Source organism: Pyxicephalus adspersus, chromosome 1 (genome assembly GCF_032062135.1).
Source record: "Pyxicephalus adspersus chromosome 1, UCB_Pads_2.0, whole genome shotgun sequence".
NCBI classification, from domain to species: domain Eukaryota; kingdom Metazoa; phylum Chordata; class Amphibia; order Anura; family Pyxicephalidae; genus Pyxicephalus; species Pyxicephalus adspersus.
The window spans coordinates 56,352,424-56,374,428 of record NC_092858.1 but is presented as its reverse complement, the minus strand read 5'-3'; the positions used below and the strand labels follow the sequence as shown (position 1 = coordinate 56,374,428).

The following is a 22,005-nucleotide window of genomic DNA, read 5'->3' as shown; positions in this document are numbered from 1 at the left end:
GTTTGCTGTTTGCTATCTTTGCAACGCAAATGTTTTGAATTCTTGACCAGGTCCATTCCAAGTTTGCTGGATTACTCAGCTTCACTGATAAAAATGTATCCTCTCCAGTCTTGGAGAGCTTTAATAAATTAGGCCCAATGCTTTATTACATGATATACACATTTTGGAAAGAAAGAAAATTCATCAGTTACTGCTGTGAAAATATATACAAAACTAACACAACAGAGTGCATTACAAAATGCATGGTAATGCTTGTCAACTGTGTAATGGGTGTGTGTCATTCAGACACTAAATAATCACGGCAGTGGTGTAGATCCAGCCTAACAATGACACTCCCACCAAGTAGAGGAGAATAAATATATTAGTAAACCCATTCATATTTAGACAGCTATTACTAAGTTTCAACCTAAGAAATAAAAATACCTATTAGTCACATAAAGATTACTGAAGCATTAAATTGTACTTTCAGATTCTGTGAGTCTATAAATATTTTTTATTTATTTATATTTATTGAAAAGTCATACATATATTTATCAGTTTTCTGGAAAGTATAAATAAGTGTGAGAAAGTTTTGCTGAGTATGCTAGTAAATGTTTGGTTAAAGTGGAACTAAACCCAGAAATATAACATATATATTGCAGCATACCAGTCCTTAGATGTAGTGGCTGAATTAGTTTTCATTTTTCATGACAAGAACATTTGTAGCAAGTATTGGAACTGACATGGTCACTGTCAGAAATCCCATGACCATGTCACTTCCTATGAACTAAATAAATATAATAAATAAGTTTAAACAAACAAATGAAGTCGCGTTTAAAGACTAGGTTGGGGTCTATCAACAGATATAGTAATAGAATAAGCATAATCATCCAGTGATAATATGTGTGGCATTTACAGGATCATCAGGTGAAAAGAAATTTTAAAAAGTTGAAAAAACAACATTTAATTCAGCCATTGCATCAATATATTTGTGTTAAATACACATTGAGTTATCACAAGTCTATTTCATTGTTTAATTATTGTACAGTGTATGACATGTGTTGCATGGCTACATTTTACAAGCAGTAGACTAAGTTCTGACAAGTCCCCAAGCTATTTTTATATATCATGTGATGATGATGATGATGGCTCACCTTGTCATTACATGAACAAATACCAAAGTGCCTATTATGTTTCATCAAGGTTTGAAGGAATCGGGTAATGGGAGAATAGGAGCTGCCATAGTAGCTGAACTGATTTTTTAAATACGTAGGCTTCAAGGCTGTCATTCTGATATCTGACTTCAGTAACATGAACGTCACTAATCTGGAACAAGCCTGTAGCTGCTTAAGTCTGAAAGTCTTTAACAGATAGTGAAACCAGAACTAAAATAACATTCCCCTGAGCCTACACCTTAATCAGTTCAGCACTGGTATTCACTCTATATCTCCCAGGATACGTTTTAAAGAGGAACCAGAGTTCCACTTTTAAAGAATGTTCCATCTGCAATAAGCATTCTTACCTGCCTGATTGTCGTCTACCCTGTCAAAATTAGCTGCATTCACAGTTCAGCGTTGATTTCCGGGAGACCCGGCACATCCTTGCTTCCCCTTCGGCTGCCGGGACTGAAGAAACTCACATGAGTTACTTCATCCCATCCGGGCCAATCAAAATGGCCCAAGACTGAATCAAGCACCTGGCAGGGCCCACAATGGAACAGAGACAGATGAGTATAAAATGGGTTTAGTTTCTGTCTACAGCTTTTTAGACAAAATCTAGTTGTTTCAATGGTCTTGTTGAGTTTTTTCCCTGTCAAGGCTAGTGTCTTGACCAGTCAGTTACCTATTATAATCCTCCTTCTCTTTGCATCAAAACCCTCTGCCCTTCTGGGAATGTCTAATTTTTGTTGGTTGCTCCAAGTTACTTGCTCTTTTTATCTTCCAACATGGGTTTCTTTTAGCTGCCAGGGGAGGAGTAAAAAGTAAGGACTCTAAATCTGCTAGAGCTCCCCACATCTGATCCATATCGGCACCCCATAGCAGTCTCCAGGATTTTCCATGTCTACAGAGAGGCTTCTACAGGTAAATATCATTACACAAAATATGGTAAATCCACATAAAATTCCATAGAAATATTTTTGTTAAAATAAATAATCTGGCATTGGGGTTTCTTTCATTTTGAACTTTTTGTGTACCTTTGGGAAAGACATACCAGTATTCCATACATGATAAATATTCCTGTAACAGAAATGAAACCTGTCTAAGACAATATCAAACAAATTAGTGGAAACATTTTCATGCAGCAAATACTGCTCTGTCATTAACAATCAGAACCATAAACAGAGATCTATAATTGTATACTTTATTTTTATTTTTTTATGTATTGCTGCAACTGTTAGACAACGTATACTATAACATAAAATAAAATAGAGTAATTACCCGGGACAACCTGGGCCCATAAGAAATGGGCTTAATAATTTAGGCCAACGTGAAGATTGTTGCATCCTGGATGATGTTTTTGTTGATCCGTTAATGAACTTTGGCTCTATTTAACAATATAGACATTGTTGTTGCGTTATAGTTTGCATAGTTTGAGCAGCATAACACAATGCTTATCGAGTTTATAAGGTGTTTTATAGATTCTTAAAGATTTACAAATTTGAAGGATTAAGGCAGTGAAATGTAGGTTAATGAGGAGCAAATAGATATACATTTACATATCTGTAACAAGGCTTGAAGCTAAATACTCAATGTGTAATTATAGTTATAATCTTGTATAACACTTTATAGACTACAGAAGGAAATAGATTTCTTAACTTTCAGCCATAATGGTACTGGAAGGTTAGTTCATGGTAGAAAGTGATTGTGAAGTAGATAAAACGTATCTCAAATATACTGTTATTATTATTTTTGATAATGATTTGCTTTTGGAGATTGAGGATGTATACTTGTACCCCCCCCCGTACAGCTTACATTTGCTATATCATCCAATACTTTCATTGGCGTATAGCGATAGACCTGACCACCTGAGCTACCCCCTCCAAGGGAATTAGCGCAGCTGATCTGCGCTTATTGTTTATTTTTTTTTTTGTATTGATTGTTTGTCTTTTTGTTCTACACATTGTTCCATCCCCCTGTCTATCCCCCCCCCCCTTGTCTGACCCACCCCTGTGATCTTACCTTCAGCCCTTGAGAACACCACTATTACTGGGATACTTGGAAAAGTCGCCCTTATTTTACCACAATGGGTACGGTCAAAGTAGTTACGTAAAATGTTAAAGGGTTGAATACCCCTGAAAAACGCTCTTCCATTTTGGCAGAATTATACCAGGTGAAGGCACAAGTAGCTTTCATACAGGAAACCCACTTCCGGGCAGACAGGGTTCCAAGATTAGGCAATAAGAGGTATCCGATAGCATACCATAGCTATACCGATGCATCTAAATCTAAAGGGTTCAGTATCTTGATAGCCTCCTCTGTTACATGGCATCTCAAGGATCAACAAAGTTGCCCAGACGGCAGGTTTCTTTTTGCTAAGGGGTCTTTAGAAGGCTCTGCAGTTACTTTAGCTGCCGTTTATCTTCCTAATACCGGTCAGGCACAATTTATGCTTACTACCGAATACTGAGACCTTGCTTCCTCTAACTGAATTCTAAGTTTGGTTCTCATACTTATAGTTTTTCCTTTAGGAGAGACCCCTCATCCGGTGTACTTTTCCTCTTACTCTCTCCCCTGCCCCCTTCCCTTTGTGTCCCAACCCCCCCGTATACCATTTTGTTTTGCTATTTAATTACAGTTGATTTTCCTGTTTATTTTTACTTGGACTTTTTAATTTGTAGTGTATTATTGTTGTTACAACTTTGCACTAACATGATTGGAATATTATTATGGATGTTATGTCAATATGTGCCTGTTTATGTGATTTAATTCCGATCCGGCGATATTTTGCATCCCTTCCCCTATTTTTATTGTACCTTGTTTTTAAAATTTTAAATAATGTTCAAAAAAAAAAAAAGTATCTCAAATAACCCTAAATAATGCCTAAAGCAACTACTAGAACTACTTCCCTGACTCATCATTTGTACTCAGCCGGGACCGAATTCTGCCTGTGACCCCAACTCTGCTTGTGGCCCCTCCCTTGTACCACGTTTTAGGGACTGATCTCCTGTGTTTGACTTTGGCTTGTTTTCTTGATTACCTGGTAATTCTTGTACTGTTTATCTGTGGGCTCCTGGTCTGCTGCCGACCCATTTCCAGACACCATCCACCCCAAGTCCTGGGGGCAACTGTGTGCTGGGAGACCAACCAGTCTCCCGAGCTGAGGGGGGGCTTGCTAAAGGTGAACACTGCGCCGTTAGATTGGGGGACTGGTGTCTGGTGAATACTGGTACTGACCAGGGCCTTACAGAACATTTTCAAAAATGGCTCAAAGAGAAATGTAAAACACTTTCACCTTGAAATGACCACGGGAAAAAATAAATTCTACTTGTGTTCCTAAACCTATATAAGATTTTAGTTAAAAAGCCCGATAAGCAGGTTTTGGATAAGCTGGCCACTCAGTATTATTATCAGACTTTGCTGTAGGTAAAAAATAGGGAACGATGACAAACTAAATATGGAAGATTAGGATCTATTAAAAAAAACTTTTTTTCTGTTTGCTACCTATTTGGGGTAACTATTTGGGGGTATTTTAGAGTTTTTTTGGTGGACATATTGATATTTACTGTATATTGATAGGACCTTATTTTCAGTTTAAACTACTGCTTTAAATTTGATGCAAGCCTTCCCTTTGAAAAATGTATTCTTGTTTAAGGAGTTTTATATGTATATATTTTGGTGGTATCAACTCTTGGCAAGTCCTTCTTTCAGTTTGGAATGCTTTGTAAGTGCAACATTCACTTTACCATAATATTCAACTGTTCAACTGCACTCCCAACCTGAATAGTTGCAGTTGAGAATCATTTTGTGCATGTTTGCATACGAGGGCAGTTTCAGTGGATCACGGTACAGTTCCTTAAGGAAAGCACATTCCACACATAAAAGCACTCTGCCAGTGTTTCTTGGGAGATATGTACTGATCGAAAACCCCAAAGCTTTAAGGGTTCCACAATTATTTAAAGGGTACCCTCACTTTTACTGACTCAATAAAAGCCAGTGGAGCTGTAGAGAGTTGTCCATATAACTAAACCTTTAGTCATATGGAGGTAGTCAACAAGTAATGCTGCAATTTCCTCAGAAAGCCCAGCATGCTCTATAGGAAAAGTTATAGAAACTCCTTGTATTGAATGTTTATTTGTAAAACAAATCAGCATACAAGTGTCACAAAACAGAAGTAAAACACCAGTTTATGAACTTGAAAATGTTAAAAACAAAATATTCTAAATTTGGTGATACAGCATTACATTTTTATTTTCAGAAAAAGCATTAAGCAATACTCTGTATTTGAACTGCCAGTTAAAGGTTAAAGTACAAAGTCAGTTCTTACACATGAACTCTCTTTCTGTGGAGCTAGTGTCTTATCATATGTGCACCGTTAACAGTTATTGGCAGTGGCAGCATGAATGTAAAAAGTAAATTCTGCATATTGTTTCAGTCTGCTTTACTAGTCTTCCCTAGCAGGTGTGACAGGTATAGTTTCAGCTAGAGGAGAGAGGATGAACCCTGATCTTCTGTACTTTACTATGCACAGCTCATAAGTTGGCCTTATATCTGTAATATTACAGTTGTCTGCAGTTACAAAATACTGTGACATTCTGTAGTATTTGTTTGTTAGTATTTGATGTATTTGTAAGTCTGTTTATGTGTTAAATTAGTTCAAATAGGTACCCTAAAAATGAATGATTTAACAGGGAATATACAGACATCAAATATATATACTTAATATAAATATTTAACAATGGAAACTTGAATCAAGGGAATATGGGGACTGGAAACAATAGCCACCAGGACCCTCCTATATTTATTTGTATGTAAGTTGGAACATGTACATTACTATACAAAATGCAATTAGGACAGATGTTTGTGTCACGGTTTTGCCACAAGTATGGGGAAGTGGACCCTCTGTGCAATCTGCACGCTTGGCGGAGGTATGAGGCGCAGAGTCTAAGTTCACCAGAGCACCCTGCAAGCAGTGATGAACTTTGCTGCGGACGGCGCCCAGGTTGCGGCCTCCAGACACACCCATGCAGACGGCAGATGACTGTAGATGGAAGCGTAGTACCAAATCGATAGGTAATCTCGAAAACCAGAGCAGGACCAAGTCAGGGCAGGCGGTGAACAATCGAAGTCAAACAAGCCAGGGTAAGAACCAGGGAATCAGCACTTAGAAACAGACACAAGCTGGAGCCTCAGGTAAACATACCTATTGCAAAGGCAAGGAGTGTTAGTCTGAACACAGCTTATATAGTGAGGCTAACAGACAGGCTGGGCTGGGACTGAATGAGCAGGTGCATATAAATCAGCTAGAAAACTCCGGAGACGCCTATACCTCCAAGGCCTGAACAGAGCAGCCTGAAGGAAGGTAAGGGGACAAACTGCTGCTAATCTGACATATATCTGGTGAACAACAAGTACCAGATCAGCTGTGCTGCTGATCTGTGACAGTACCCCCTCTCCTAGGGCCCCTCCTCGGAAGGGATCCCCCCTGGTTTCCTGGATAACCGCCTATGAAAGTACTTCACTAGCAGTGGGGCATGAAGATCTGCATGAGATACCCAAGATCGTTCTTCTGGACCATAGCATTTCCAATGGACCAGACATTGCAGTTTGCAAAACAGAGAAGGGTCCAATAAAATGGGGAGCAAGTTTGGGAGATGGGACCCAAAGACATATATGCTAGGTGGACAACCAGACCATTTCTCCTGGTGCAAATCTAGGGGCAAAGCTCCCCTTTTTATCTGCTCATTTCTTGTGGCAAAGAGAGGATTTATGCAACACTCTCTGAGTGTCCTCCCAGATTTCATGGAAGCAGCCGGAACTTCTGAACCAGAAGGAATAGTAGGAGGTACTCTGGGGTGACACCCATAGGTCAGGAAGAAAGGGCTGAAACCTGTAGATTCACTGACCCGGTTGTTATGGGCAAACTCAGCCCAGGTAAGTAATTCACTCCAATTGTACTGCCTGGCTGATACATAGGGATGGATATTGTTTCAGTCTGACTATTGAACTGTGGATGATAGGCAGAAGAGAACTGAAGTGAACTGAACTCCTCGATCTGAGACTATGCTGCAGAGAAGACAATGGAGGCGGAACACTTCCTGGTGGAAGATTTTAGCCAAGGCTGGAGCTGCAGGAAGCCCTTTCAACGGAATAAAATGAGCCATTTTGGACAAACGATCCACTACAACCAAAATAACTGTGCAACCATTTGATGGAGGTAGGTTTAGCTCTGTTTAGCAAAAGATTTCTTCTGCAAGTCATGCAAACCCCCCCCCCCCCCATTCAAGTCTCTGTTCTGCACACAAGCGAGTGGAAAATCCCCCGTTCATATCTAGGAGTAGTTCGTATGTCGGATGTTCTTAACCCGGGGTCTACCTGTACTGTCATCCCATTGCCTTAGCAATGGTTCCCATTGTATCCTGCTCCAGGGTACGCTAAATGGGTTCACAGCAAATAAGCTCAAGCAGACAGCACTGGGGTGCTGGGAGTTCACCCCTCACCAATCACCACATTTGGGCAATTTTGTAAGGTGGTGATCAGTACTTTAAACGTACCATATTCAATATCCATTGAGTATTAAATAGTTACATAGTAGGTTAGGTTGAAAAAGACATACGTTCATCAAGTTCAACCACTAGGGAAATAAACATATCCCAGATATAAAACCCTAAAAGACATAGCTGTTCCAGAGGAAGGCAAAAAAAACCTGGTACAATTTGCTTCAGCAGGGAAATTGCTTCATGAGGCAATCAGATGTTCCCTGGATCAACAGTCACTGTTATTTTTACTTTAAATCCTTAATACCCAGTTATATTCTGTGCTTCTGGAAAAACATCCAGCTTTTTCTTAAAGCATTCTTTAGTAGTTGCTGAAACTACTTCCTGAGAGAGCCGATTCCACATTTTCACAAACCTTACAGTGAAGAACCCCTTCCTTATCCGGAGCTTAAACTTCTTTTCCTACAGGCACAAAGAGTACCCATTTGTTCTTTGTAATGATCTCAAAGTGAATAATGGGGAAGAGAGTTCTCTATATGGACCATTTATATATTTATACAGGGTGATCATATCCCACCTTAAACGCCTCTTCTCAAGGGAGAATAGATTCAGTTCAGCTAATCTCTCCTCATAGCTGAGCTCCTCCATTCCTTTAATTTAGTTGCCCTTCTCTGCACTCTCTCCAATTCCACAATGTCCTTTTTGTTAACTGGTGCCCAAAACTGGACTGCATATTCCAGATGTGGTCTGACCAATGCTTTGTACAGGGGCACAATTATGTCTCCATCTCTGCAGTCTATTCCTCTAGGATGTAGGATGCATGTTGTTAGCCCCCAAATGCATAACTTTTCATTTATCTATATTAAATGTCATGTGCCACTTGGCTGCCCAATCAAAATCAAACAGTGCAACCAGGTCTGCTTGTATATTATAGACATCCTGTATGGACATAATTCCATTACATAGTTTGGTGTCATCTGCAAACACAGAAATGGTACTTTTAATCCCAAACTCTATATCATTTATAAATATGTTAAACAGTATAGGTCCCAACACTGAACCCTGGGGTACACCACTAATAACCTTGGACCATTCAGAATATGAATCATTAATTGCAACTCTCTGAATGTGATCTTTAAGCCTGTTTTCCATCCATTTACAGATTGATTTTTCTAAAATTATTGACCCTAACTTGCATATTACCCATCTGTGGGGTACAGTGTCAAATGCTTTAGCAAAGTCCAAGTACACTATATCAACTGCTTTTCCACTGTCTACCTGTTTACTTACTTCCTCATAAAAAGAGAGTAAATCTGTTTGACAACTTCGGTCTTTCTTGACGCCATGCTGACTATCACTTATAATATTATTTTCAAGCAGAAACTCCCCTAAAGCTTTCTTCAGCCTATCGGGGAGCACTAGAAGTTTTGAATGGGGATACTTGTCCCCATTTAACCTCTATTGCCGGAGATCGCAAACAGGATTGCCAGGGCTGCAAGAATGATTGCAGCTCTGAGAATCCACTGTGATCCTAGGGCAGTAGAAGTTAATTAACCTCTAGTGCCCGGGGATCACAGTGGAACTGCAGAAGAACTCTCAATGGAGTTTCTCTATTCAGAGTTCTTCTGCAGTTCCACTGCTATTCCCGGGCACTAGAGGTTAAAAAACCTCTAGTGCCCGGGGATCTTCTCAATGAATGCGGCCGTGGCCACATTCATTGAGAACAGTGTGTGATCCCCGGCACTTTAGGTTAATTAACCTCTAGTGCCCCGGGGATCGCAAACAGGAGGATTCACAGGGAATCCTGTGAATCCCCTGTGAATCCCCCTGTTAAAATTTTCTCGATCTTCCGATAGTTTTGCGAAATCGGTTTGCCGAAATTTTGTGAAACTATCGCAAGTTTGAGGAAATGTTCTCATCCCTAGAATCAAGTAACTGATTTTCTATTTTAGTAACCATATGCTTTTAAAGAGTAGCAATTACTTTAAAAGAAATAATAAGTTTCAATGCATAGCCAATCCAATGCATAGCCCCTCTATAAATCATTTTCTTAATTTCTTATCTTCATTCTTGTTCAATGTTAGTTAATAAAAAAAGTATTGATATTTGTAAACCTTTCTTAGGAGATACAAGCTACCTTCTGAAAATGGTAGTGTTACTGGGTGAGATGATGATTTCAAATTATAGGCCTGATTTAATAAAACTCTCCAAGGCTGGAGATGATACACTTTCATCAGTGAATAGAGGTGATCCAGCAAACCTGGAATGGATCTGGTCCAGGATTCAAAACAAGTAGCAAATAGCAAATGACTTTGAAGAAATCTATTCCAGGTTTTCGGGATCACCTAGTTTCACTGATAAAAGTGTATCCACTCCAGCCTTGGAGAGCTTTCATAAATCAGGCCCAATAAATTAAGAGGATTTAATAAAAGCAAGTCAACCAGCATTTTCTGAGATTCAGCAATGAGAGGAAGAAATGATAGGAAGTAACTCCCTCGTCTGGAGTACACCACCCTTGTGGCGACATGCCCAAAACAACAACACACATATTCCTGTCAAACTAACATCTCCCTACTGATACCATCTACAGGTGCTTCTCCCCAGTATCACTCAAGAACTACAGGAGGGCTCTCACTTACTCCCCAGAAATCTAAAATTAGGGCCCTGGCCAAGATGTGCTAAGAGGCTCCAGGACCGTCCACCCCTGCTCACCTAGGCTTCAGTCCCTCTATGGTGGAGGAACCTGGAACTTCCCATTTTCCAGCTTTATATTTGTTTCTGAACTCCCTCCTAAATATGTGCCAAACTCACCCAGTGTCAATGAACAAATATATCTGGTTAGAGTTTGGTTTCCACCTCACTAGAGCCAGGCTTTTTCCCAGCAGCAGAAGGTAGCCAACCAACACTCCCAAGAGAAAATAAAAATCCAGAGCATCCTAGTTTTTACCAAACACCCCCCCCCCCCACCCCTCCAAAGGTGCCTAACACCCAAAAAAAGGTACATTAGCAATCTAAGCTTCATCTTAACTACAAGCAACAAAAAACAATGTGATAAAATGATTAGAGCGGTATAATATGCCTTGGGGTTTGAACAAGCAAATTATCTACCTCTACATGGTGTCCAATTTCTAAACGAGGAAAAACCATGCTCAGTATGAATTGATCTATATAAATTACTAATGCAAAAAAATGATTAGAACCCAAGCCAAAAAAATCATGTCAAAATCATTGAATAAACCAAGACTCACTAAAATGTTGTGTACTGTTTATTATTATCAATGGTAATTCACCCTACCCAAAAATTATGAATGAACGTTTGCCACTCCAGTATCCTTGAACACTATTCTGAATATGTGGATTTAATTAGATCAATTTTCCATTTGAATTGAAAATGCTGGGATCAGCTACAGGCCCCCTTTTCTTCTCTTTAAACAAAGGATTATCTTCACTCAAAGGAGGCTGTCTACTTCTTTTATTGTTTTATGACACACAAGGGAGAAATGCTTTTGAGGCATTACCTCTGAATTTAGCAGGGAGGAGAGTTTACTGCTATATAATCATTAGTCAATGCAGTAGCTGAAACCTTAAACAAAAGAAAACAAACTACAAACAGCCAAGCATCCCCTAAAGGCACATCAAAACACTAGAGAGAGAAGACATGGATTTCAAACACGACTGTCCAAGCATGTGCTAAATATCGCTGCTCCTGACTTTGAACAACACACTGAGGAATACAACATCACCTCCTGTACTTTGAAATAATACAGTGGAGCAGGAAAAAAGAATGTACCAACATCAACTAATGCACTTTTCCACTTCCTTATATTCAAATAGCAACAATTATGTTTTGTTTTTTGTCCAAAACAACTCCTAGTTAAATGCATGCTAATAGCTATGTTATTTTTTATGTTACAAGAACACTAATCTTTCATGTCATACAGATTCTTTGTGTTTGTTGCCAAAGAAACTTTAGACATAAATATTTAGGTGTATAAAGGAATAGCTACAACGATTGCATCTTAGAAATAGTGGTTATTTTTATTAACCTGATCAGTTAGGTATAAAAAGCTGGAGCCTGTAAGCATTGAGCATTGCTGTTCCAAGGTCCACCTGCTTCACTAAGCATGTACCATGTATACATAACATTTACTTGTCCATTCCCACAATACAATATTACTGTGACATATTGTTCATGGATTCATCAGTTGAGCTTTTAGTCTTGAGGGGCACACCATTTCTTAGTTCACCCTTAGGTCAAACCCACAGTTCCTAATGCTAATTGCAAACCTACTAATTGGAATCATAAAGCACACTTGATAAACAAAGACTATTCACATAAGTATCTGACTATCAAATTACAATATTTACAGCAAAGTTTGTTAAAAAAAAAAAAAAAAAATATATATATATATATACATATATATATATATATATATTTATATACATATTTATTTATTTAGCCTAAATACTTTCACATGTACCTAGGGTAATCACTGTTTAACACGTTAGGATTGTCACTACTAGCATCAGTTTTCCTAAAGATATTGCCTGTGGTTTTTAAAGAGTTGGAGACTGCAGCTTTTGTATTCAGATTTTATTGTATTCTAAGCGTGAAGTTTTAAAAAAAATGTTCAATTTGAAGTGAACCTGAGTTTTGTAAATGAGGTACTTCTATCTATAGAGGAGCACAGCACTCGTTATTAATCCTTTTCCTTATGTGATAATATTAGTGCTTAGGAATTGGCTGATCCCTGTCACATGGAGGCAGAGAGTTCTTAGTCATGTTTAAGCTTTATTTTGCTATTTGGAGCTGAGGCCGGAACTCCTCTTTGTTTTCACCAGCTAAATGGTGCAGTAGGGGAGTAAAAATAAGAACCTTTTGTATTGACTTGTATGGGCAAGGCACATATTCATTTTATAACTTTGCAATGTGACATGTCATTCTATGCAAAATCCCACCTTTCATATTCGCATATTCATTATATTGTATATTTGGAGTAAGGTTTTCAATGCCGTGGAGAATAATGCAGTCACTTTATGAGCATTAAATGACCCCAGGATTTTTTTTCTGTTTGCATGCAAATCTTTATGAAGGAACAGATTCTTCTTACAGACATCAGCATAATTGCATGCACTTCTGTACAGCTTTAAAATGTTCACCACTTTTTCTTACAAAGCCCTGTCTGGCAGGGTTGGGGGCTGGTTTTTATTACCCCTAGCTAGGCTAAAGAACTCCTTCCCACCCCCTGCCAGTGTCTAAGCAGAGAAAGGAAAAAAAACACACTGATCTGCTCATCTTTTAGTCACTCTGTTCTCTCCTCTATCAGAATGTTTCTTGCTAGTACGTGAACATCACAACACAATTGACTAGCTATTTGTGCTGCTTCTTCCTTTTCCAATCCATAATCTGCTGTGCAGAGTATTGCGAGGAGCTGTTCTAGTCATTTTTGGGTACTAATACAGCATGCATGATGTATTAACAATTACAGAGCTTCATTAATATGTGTCTATCATTTCCGCCTGGAGTTAAACACAATCTGGCCAGACAGCCAAATATTAAAGTCTAAGGTGAACATTTTTATTGACTTTCCTAATATTCATAATAATAAAGACAATGCTTATTCATATAACGTTTCTGGTCCTGTAGGCTGCGCTGCATAAAAAGAATGAGAAGAATCTGACCCTGTTTAACGTGCTATAGTTATGTTCAGAGTTAAAAACCTTCGTCCTCTATGGGTTAATAAAGCACCTGTCCTGGAACTAGCAGACATATTGGTTTTTGAATCCTGACACAATATTCTAACTCTTGATGAAGTTCTTACAATGCCAGAGGAACTTCCTAACTAAGCCACAGAGTCAATTCAACCTAGTGAAACTGGACCCAGTAGACAGGGTTATCAGAGTTGTGTGTAGAGATAATTACAGCACTAAAGAGAGCATATGGGCTGTCAAGCCTGGCACATGGCCTGCACCAGCTGTTACCTGGGTGCCTTGGAAAGCCTATTGAACAGCATTTTGGGCACAGAATAGCTACATGCAAGCATTCCAAGATTTCTACTGGGACCTCTTCATAATAAATTTATTTTCTATATTAGGGAGCTTTAAACTCTATCATATAATTGAGTAAACTCTGTGTTTTTGTGTTTTGCAATTAGGATCATGTTCTCTATAAGTACAGAATAATAATGTTTAATGTAGCCTCCATAAATGCACACAGAGAGAATCTACTGGAAAGGTCTATTTGCCAAAAATAAATTGGAAATACAGCTATATGCCTGTTCTAAGTACTGAGATGTTAACCAATATAGATGTAACTTAATATTTCAACATGTGCAAGAGGACATGAGGAAACAGCAAACGTCAATGACTGATATATACTTTCCCAGCCTAGAAGGCAGATGTTCTCTAAAACAGACATTTCTATTCTGCAGTGGCACTTGTGCTTGGCAGTTACTTCTAGTGTTTCACATAGATGTAACATAGTAAATGCCCTTGCCTTCACAGAAAAAAAAATCTAATCACAATAAAAGATACAACGACAAAACATGTCAAATAATAAAGCCATAGCACTGCATTTGTGCTGTATTTGTGTAAATGGATTAAATACAGGTATTGGTAAAATAAACACACATTAAAAATTACCTTTTTTACATTATAAAGAAGCAGAAAAAAAAGTGATTTCTTGGCATGAATGACCTATTAGACAGTTTGTTTAATTTTCTTCAGAATGAAATGGTCATAGTGGACAACTCTCACATGTTCACTACTTCTTTTTCTAAGTAGTTCCCTAATATTATCCTGTGCTACCTAGGGTAACAGCTCTGACATCAATCTGAACATAATCGGACACCTCCTAAATTTGTGCTGCCCACCTTAGATGTAAGGTCCTTCCACTAGGGGGCAAATCTGCATTCACTTATATGAAAAGTAAATTTGCTTTAAATGCTGTAAATCTTTCAGGTTGAAGGGGTCAGGTTGGAGAGAATACTAAAAATAATGTTAAACAATTATTTAAGTGAGTAAGATGTGGATAGCAGAAATAAAGGTGTAAGTATGGATGTGCTTTGAAGCAAGAGTGAGGGGGGAAAGAGTTCCAACACTCTCAGAAGTGTCAAATGCAAAGTGGAGGACTGAAGGAATGCGTAGTGGCAAAGTAAAGATCAAGCTGAGCATTTTTCTTTAAATTTTCATATTCATTGTTGTAATTAGCGGCTGAGAGGCTCTCTAATAACAGCATACACATAGGTGTAAGTAGACCCCTGATGTCTGAACTGTACTCTAGAAATAGAGGTTGGGCACACAAAGTCCCCAATATCCACGCCTTTGATAGCAGTGGCATTGGTGGAGGGGGTTAAATGTGGGAGCCTAGTGATGGGATGGGTGTGTGGCAGTGGTTGGGGTGGAAGAGGAATGGGGGTAACATAGAGAGAGGAAAGAGTAAATTTTTTTTTATACAGCAGGCACATAGTAACTCCAAATGGCAAAACAAAACTGTGAAAAAAGCATTATCTTCGATGAGCCTTACTGAACTGAAAAATATGTAAATATTGGGTAATTATGACAAACTGAGACTCATTTATAGTATCAATATCAGACACAAGCACAAATAGAGGCTTGGTGCATCTCTTCTGACAAGTGCAAATAAATTTCTATAGGCTGAGGAAGATACGAATGATTCAGTTCTCTGCAGTTTATGTCACAGCAAGATTTGCTGTTTATATACCAAACTTCATAAGTCCATCACACTGGCCATTATGGATGATTCAGGTAAAATGGGAAAGACAAATTTTTAATACATAGTTTCCGTATGAGCGGTGCAATTAGTGATGTAATGAAAATCCCAATATACATTACATGCTGCATTGTTTGGAAGAATGCCATCATTTATATAACAGATGTAAGCAATCAGTGGGCTAGTGTCGTGCGGAGTACCAGGATGCAAAACTCCAGATTTGGAAGTAGCATTGCCTACTGGTAAACCCAACTTTTCTTAGTCTAAAAGAGATGAATGACATATTGTGAAATTAATGTTTATTATTATTACTAATAATAATAATAATAATAATGATGATGATGAATGGTAATAGCGGTTAATAAGATCTATGCTACAATTACTCATAGTCCTTTTGCAAATAAATTTTGGTAAGGGCATTTTCAAATATGTTCTATATTTCAATCTTTTTATTCAAATTTTTGGGATAGGGGGAAATGGGAGATATTATATAGAAATATAAAGTATATTATAATAAAATATGAAATACCATTCACAACTTTCAACTTATCGGCTATTAGAAATACCCTGAATTTTAGTCTTGATAAGCACCAAATGGTGTGTTAAAAACAGAAAAAAGCAGACTTTGTGGAAAAGAAAGGAAGAAAGAAAGAAAATTATATATATATATATATATATATATATATATATTTATCAATTTATTATTTATATTCTTTTTCCTGTTTTTAACTTTGCACTCGTGGGTGGAAAAAATGGGTAAAAAACAAAACTCAATGTCTTCACCCAGCTACATATGACCTGGAAATAGGCCCAAAATGGCCTATTATATAATACACTGCTCTTATCTTACTCAGAGGTTTCCTTTTTCTTGACCATTAAAAGGACCATTCAGCAACCTCCCATAAATACTGAATCCATATGTATTGGTTTGCAGTCCATCAAAAGTCAAACTCCCAGGCAACTGCATCCATGATGCTCTGCAGTCTGGTTAATGGAAACATCACAACACTGAGTGCACTAATATGTATTAGGTGAACTATAAATGGCAGGGGACCAGATAAGTGTTCCATCTTGATCCTCTAGATGCATTTAATACAATTGTACAGTAAATCCATGTATGCAGACTGAAGACCAAGTTTACCGATGCTGGAAGTGTTTTTGGGTTTGCAAGTCAACAAATGTGCTTTTGGCTCCTATACCTCCACGGCTATTGTACTGTGGGGTAAGCCTATTTATGTACAATTAAAGTCTGAAATCAAATTAAGAAACTTAAATATATACTGTATTCAGAAATGGGTCAATATAGATATCAGAACATTAAGTTTCAAACACTAATGCCCAGAACATTATTATGAAATGTCACATAATTAAACATTTCCATTGCCTTGGAATGATTGAGTTTAAAATATTTAAACTATGCTTAAATGCTTTACTATTCTAGTCTAAAAATTATATTAAATGAGTAATCAATTACATCAGCCTATATTAGCGCAGTATATTTTGCAAGTTTAAGAAAGTAAAATAATCCCCCAGAAGAATCTTAATTTTTGTCTATGGAAAACATTAAACTGTTAAGCGCTAACAACTAGAATTAGTCCTTAAATCTCTAATGAGAATAATAAAACATGAGTGCTGTAACTCGATAAGGCCTGAATTTACTTGCTGTTAGTAAAAGTTCCTGATCCAGCAGTATAGCTTTTTACTCCCTGAGGTCCAGGAAACAATATCTGTCCTTTAGGAACATCCTCTGTGGTAAGCACTTCTCCTTGCTGGGCTGTCATTGGGTAGAGATAGCTGTGTAATATCTAGTAACAGAAGCTTTATGAGAATATCCATTACTGATTTCAATCAATCCAAAGTAGCAAATTTGATTAACCCTTTATGGTTGCACGTTGCTTTCACAGCCATTGTACCAGCACAGTCTTGTGTGTGTCAGTAAATATACATTTTTATTTTTTGGATGTTCGCCTGTGGAGGATAAAATCAGCTCCTTCTATTTAAAAGCAGCAGCAGGACTGTTAAGCAGGACATTTGAACAGTGGCATACCACAAAAAAAAAATGTTAACTCCTTTTATGTAATTGGTATTTGTTTTGTATGGACTTTTGTGTTGTTTTGTTAAGTTGTCATTATTAAAGTAGCTCCCTTGTAAAGATGCATGCTTTTTGTTTAAAGTTTACTGTATAATACTGTAAATGCTGTATATTAGTTGGAACAAAAACGTTATATTCTGTTGATATGTGTGTGCAATTTTTAGCTTTTACTCCTACTGTCAGTTGTGAGTGTGATTATATATATATATATATATATATATATATATACACATTTCAATCAAACATCTTTATTATATTGCTATATGATTTTAGAGATCATAACATAGTGCACTATGACTGCTAAATTTAGCACAATGTGATTTTTATTTTTTGTTTTACCTATTTGCAGATCTTAAAAAATAAAAAAATTTGCAAGTGCACTATTAATGATATGGATGTTTTTGTAGGACAAAGTGGCAGTAAATTACATTTTATGATGAGGCACAGCTTTGTACAATGTACATGTTCCTGCTGGCATGGTAGAAAGGCATATGTTACAATTCAAAGAAACAGTACAGTATATGATTGATCCTCATTATGTCCATGGAGGCAATATTTATGTATTATTAATCACATTCTGTAGTTCTATGGGTATTGTAATGTTTAATTTAGCGTTACACTACTGTTCTTAAGACATCCGATATAATGATACAGAGCTTGTTTAACTAGTTCAAACATGACAATCAACAAACTGTTTACTCAAAATAAGCAAAAAAAAAAAAAAATGTTGGGGGGGGGATGGGGTTGGTAGTACATCCTATGAAATTCACACGGACTGACCAATGAAAAACCTCAGATAGCAATGCAACTTTTTTTTTGCATCAATGTTACTGCATCTTTGGTAGCTTTATATCAATACAGATATTAGTTTCATAAAGCATGTTAACCAAAAAAGGTGGAAATAAAGTGTATGTGTATATATATATATATATATATATATATATATATATATATATATATATGTGTGTAATGCATGTTTTCATGTTTCAACACTGCTTTTAATATCACTGAATTAATTTACTATATAGAAGTTCTGACATTTGCAAATTGTTTTTTGAATAATTAGCACAAAAACAAAACCTAATTTGCCTTCTTCTGCCCCACCAGAAGTTTCAATCTTATACATATATCCTAAAATTTGAAGACTCTTCAGTTCTTGCCATTACAAAACAAATCATGTACACCAGTCTGCACATTGTTGTAATTCTGTTTTAAAACTAACATAAAAAAACAATAATAGTAACTTGACAGGGCTCCAGGTGCCCTATTACATTTCCTTGTTTAATAAATGTAGGACCTGAGCCAGATTTGAACTGGCCCTGTACAACCTTTAAAGCAGGAGAACACTTCACAAATATCCTAGAGCATGGCATGCCTGTCTGAACTACTGACAAATTCGTGTTATTCAGTAACCTGAAAGGATTCTGTTGTCTCCAGAGATCCATGCTCCAGTCATTTATTACAGCACATTTAGGCCCTCATGGAAAGCAAAATAAATAATGGGTGTAAGTGCAATCAAATCAGCTTGCTCGCAGCTCTGCTAATATAATCTAACCAAGGAACAGCAATTAAAATCAAAATAAGTGAATAAAAAAAGCATCAAACATAGCAGATATATAACAGAGGTTTGGTATGCGAAAAATCTTTTCTTGAGATGATTATGATATCATTGATGAATGATATTTATATTATCAATATAGATAGAATAGATTAGTGCATATGAACTCTGATTATTTGTCATTTTGCCGATGTGTCAGAACAATCTGGGTAATATTAATACATGCCTGCACATAAGCATGTATGCTTTCCTATAAAATTCTTTAGAATTTCAAAGGAAACACTGAAACATGTTTATATTTCTTTTCACTGTTTGTAATAATAATACATGATTAGACTATCACTACAAAACCATTTTATGATCTTGCTTCAAAGGTTCCCATGAACTGGCTCATTTAGGTAAAAAGAGGCTGGCTAGGAGACATAATGAATTTTTTCCCCCCTTATTAGCACAACGTATAATAAACATTCATCTTTGACCAGATATTAAAAAAGTAATTTAGTGAGGCCCTGGAAACATAATGAAAGATACTATTTTATGCTAATTTTCCTACAACAAAGCAGAAATGTAGGCACCCCATGTACAATATTCTCAGCAGACGCAAGAGAAGCAAACTGAATAAAAACATGGGCAAAATAAAAGCAAAAATCCAATCATAACAATGCTGATTTTATTCTATATCGGCACATACAATATAGATTTTAAAACACAAAAACTTTTCTTGCCGGCTTGTATAATATAATTATTTTATACCTTGGTAAATTCATAACAGAGATTATTGAACTTTTCCAACAATTGCCTGAGAAATCCTCATATTGAAACAAAAAGGTCTTGTACTGTACAGCAGGCTTCATAGTGATTGTATGCAGAGTGATAATGATGTCATTAACCCCGTTAACCAAGTGCCAGTGAGGCAGCACTCTAGCAGCTGAAGACATAAATCTAAACCAAGTTTTCTGTACAATGTCTGACTTACCTTTGAAGTTCATCTGGAAGGTCCAGAAGATTGCATTCGGGAGAATACACAGAGAAAAAGCATCTTGGCAGCTTGTAGACATGTGTATTGCTAGGCCCCATGGGCTCTTTCCTGCCCCGTGCAAGCTTATAAAAAAACACCATGTAACTGTAAAACTGATAAAATATGTCAGAATAAGAACAAAAAAGAAAACAAGCAAAGCCTCAGACCAGTACAAATAAATGAGAGAAAAGCAATTGTGGGGCTGCTCAAAGCCTTTTTGCCTTGCTGAATGAAAGCAATCCCTAAGACTGAATGGGTAATGAGATCCTGGCTCCTGAGATTTTAGCTTTCTTAATCATGTTCATAATTAATTCAAGAACATTGATAATTTCATTACATTCTTTTTGTCTTATCAATAAATGATGTGCCTGCACTTTTGGTCCTGTGTACAGGGAGAGAGGAGATGCTTTGGGTAATACTGCACCAGGAATAGTGGCTGAATCAGAGCTAAAAGGTGAAGCAGTAATTACTATTCTTGACCAGGCCTCTATTATCAGAAGATGACAAGCAGCTAGAAATAATTGATAAGCTTTAATGCACAAATGCATAGAAAGCATATCTGCTGCGTCGGCTGCTGTAAGCATAACTTTTTTTTCTCTACACTCAGATATAACCACACTTGAAAACAATTGGCAAATGTTGATCCGCCTGGTGTGGCCACACTGTAAGTAATTTCTGCAATCAATACACCTTTGGCTGAACTGTTTGTAGCTGTATTTATATATATTTTTCCTGCTCGCTTTACAAGAAGCAACTTTATGGGCATATTAATGATACACAGCAAACTTTCAGAAAAGTGAAGCTGAAGGTATTTATCATAGAATAGGAAGAGACAGTAATACTAGGTGCTCATCCATAACTGTTGTGTTTATGAATATCAGGGATGACAATTTATTGGTTATACACAAAAAGTAGATTCATATCTTCCAAAAACATGCTGTGGTTGAGATACAGAGACATGTAGATGGCTACATACACTGTTGGCAACCTGAGGATATTTGATGTTACATTAACCCGCCAACACTGTAGATATCTCATGTTTGTCTAACTATGTCTCCCCCTATGAAACATATTTTGCAAATATTTATCTTGACAGGTTGATCTGATAACTTACAAACTAGTCTGAGAGTAAAACGGCCTTCTCACTTAGAGAAGCAAGCTGATGGCTCTTCTGCGACATTGATGAATGGGACATGGATGATATATACATTCTGTGGCTTTATCAGTGGATTATTGAATTGTTTATTTCCCCAGAGGAAAAAGGCCTGTCCCTAAATGTGTGTACTTTGTTAGACCTACGAGCACATGGATTATTATTGACATAACATTCAATTGGGATATGTCCTATGCTCGATTCTCTAAAAAGAATGAAACAAATGGTTTAATAAGATGCAAGAGACATTGTGGTAAAGCAAACAAGAGTAAAATTATTCTGCGAGGAATGTTCTTCTCTTGTAACACATTACAGATATTCTAATGTTATATATTATGTACTTTCTAGAAAAATTCATACAGAAAAATCAGTTTACATGTCGTGAAGTGGATAGCAAAACCATGTACATCTCTAGGGTTGGATTGCTATCAGTAGAGCCTGGAAGCACACCATGTTTCATGCCCAATGCAACAATTTTCCACAAGGATAAATGATTTGGATTGAACATTTCCTTTACGGTGCCTAACCTGGCATAAATATTGTGATAATATGTTAATAGTCCAATATGAAATGGCTGCATATCTGCTGAGGACTCAAAAGGTAGTAAAATAACTAAAGGAAAAACAGCCTTCTTGTTTCTGCTGGCTATAGGCAAAGGCCTACAATGCCAAGCGATAAATCTGCCACTCTATGTTCCTGTATTCCTGCTACAACATAATGATATTAGCATAATTTAGCATTAAAATGAATCAACAGGAAAGAGAAGGCATTCCTCATATGGTAAAGGCAGCAAGGGTAATAAATAAAAAAAAGTTTGGA

The 22,005-nt window shown here is 37.1% G+C and overlaps 1 long non-coding RNA gene across 1 annotated transcript in view; it reads right to left on the bottom strand.

Moving 5' to 3' along the window:
- LOC140321777 (uncharacterized) overlaps positions 1-20,150 on the bottom strand; it is a 108,961-nt gene extending 88,811 nt beyond the window's left edge. The window contains exon 1 of the long non-coding RNA XR_011919011.1: positions 19,992-20,150. This is a non-coding gene — a long non-coding RNA (uncharacterized lncRNA). The remainder of the gene's footprint in view (positions 1-19,991) is intronic.
- Positions 20,151-22,005: the final 1,855 nt, after the last annotated feature.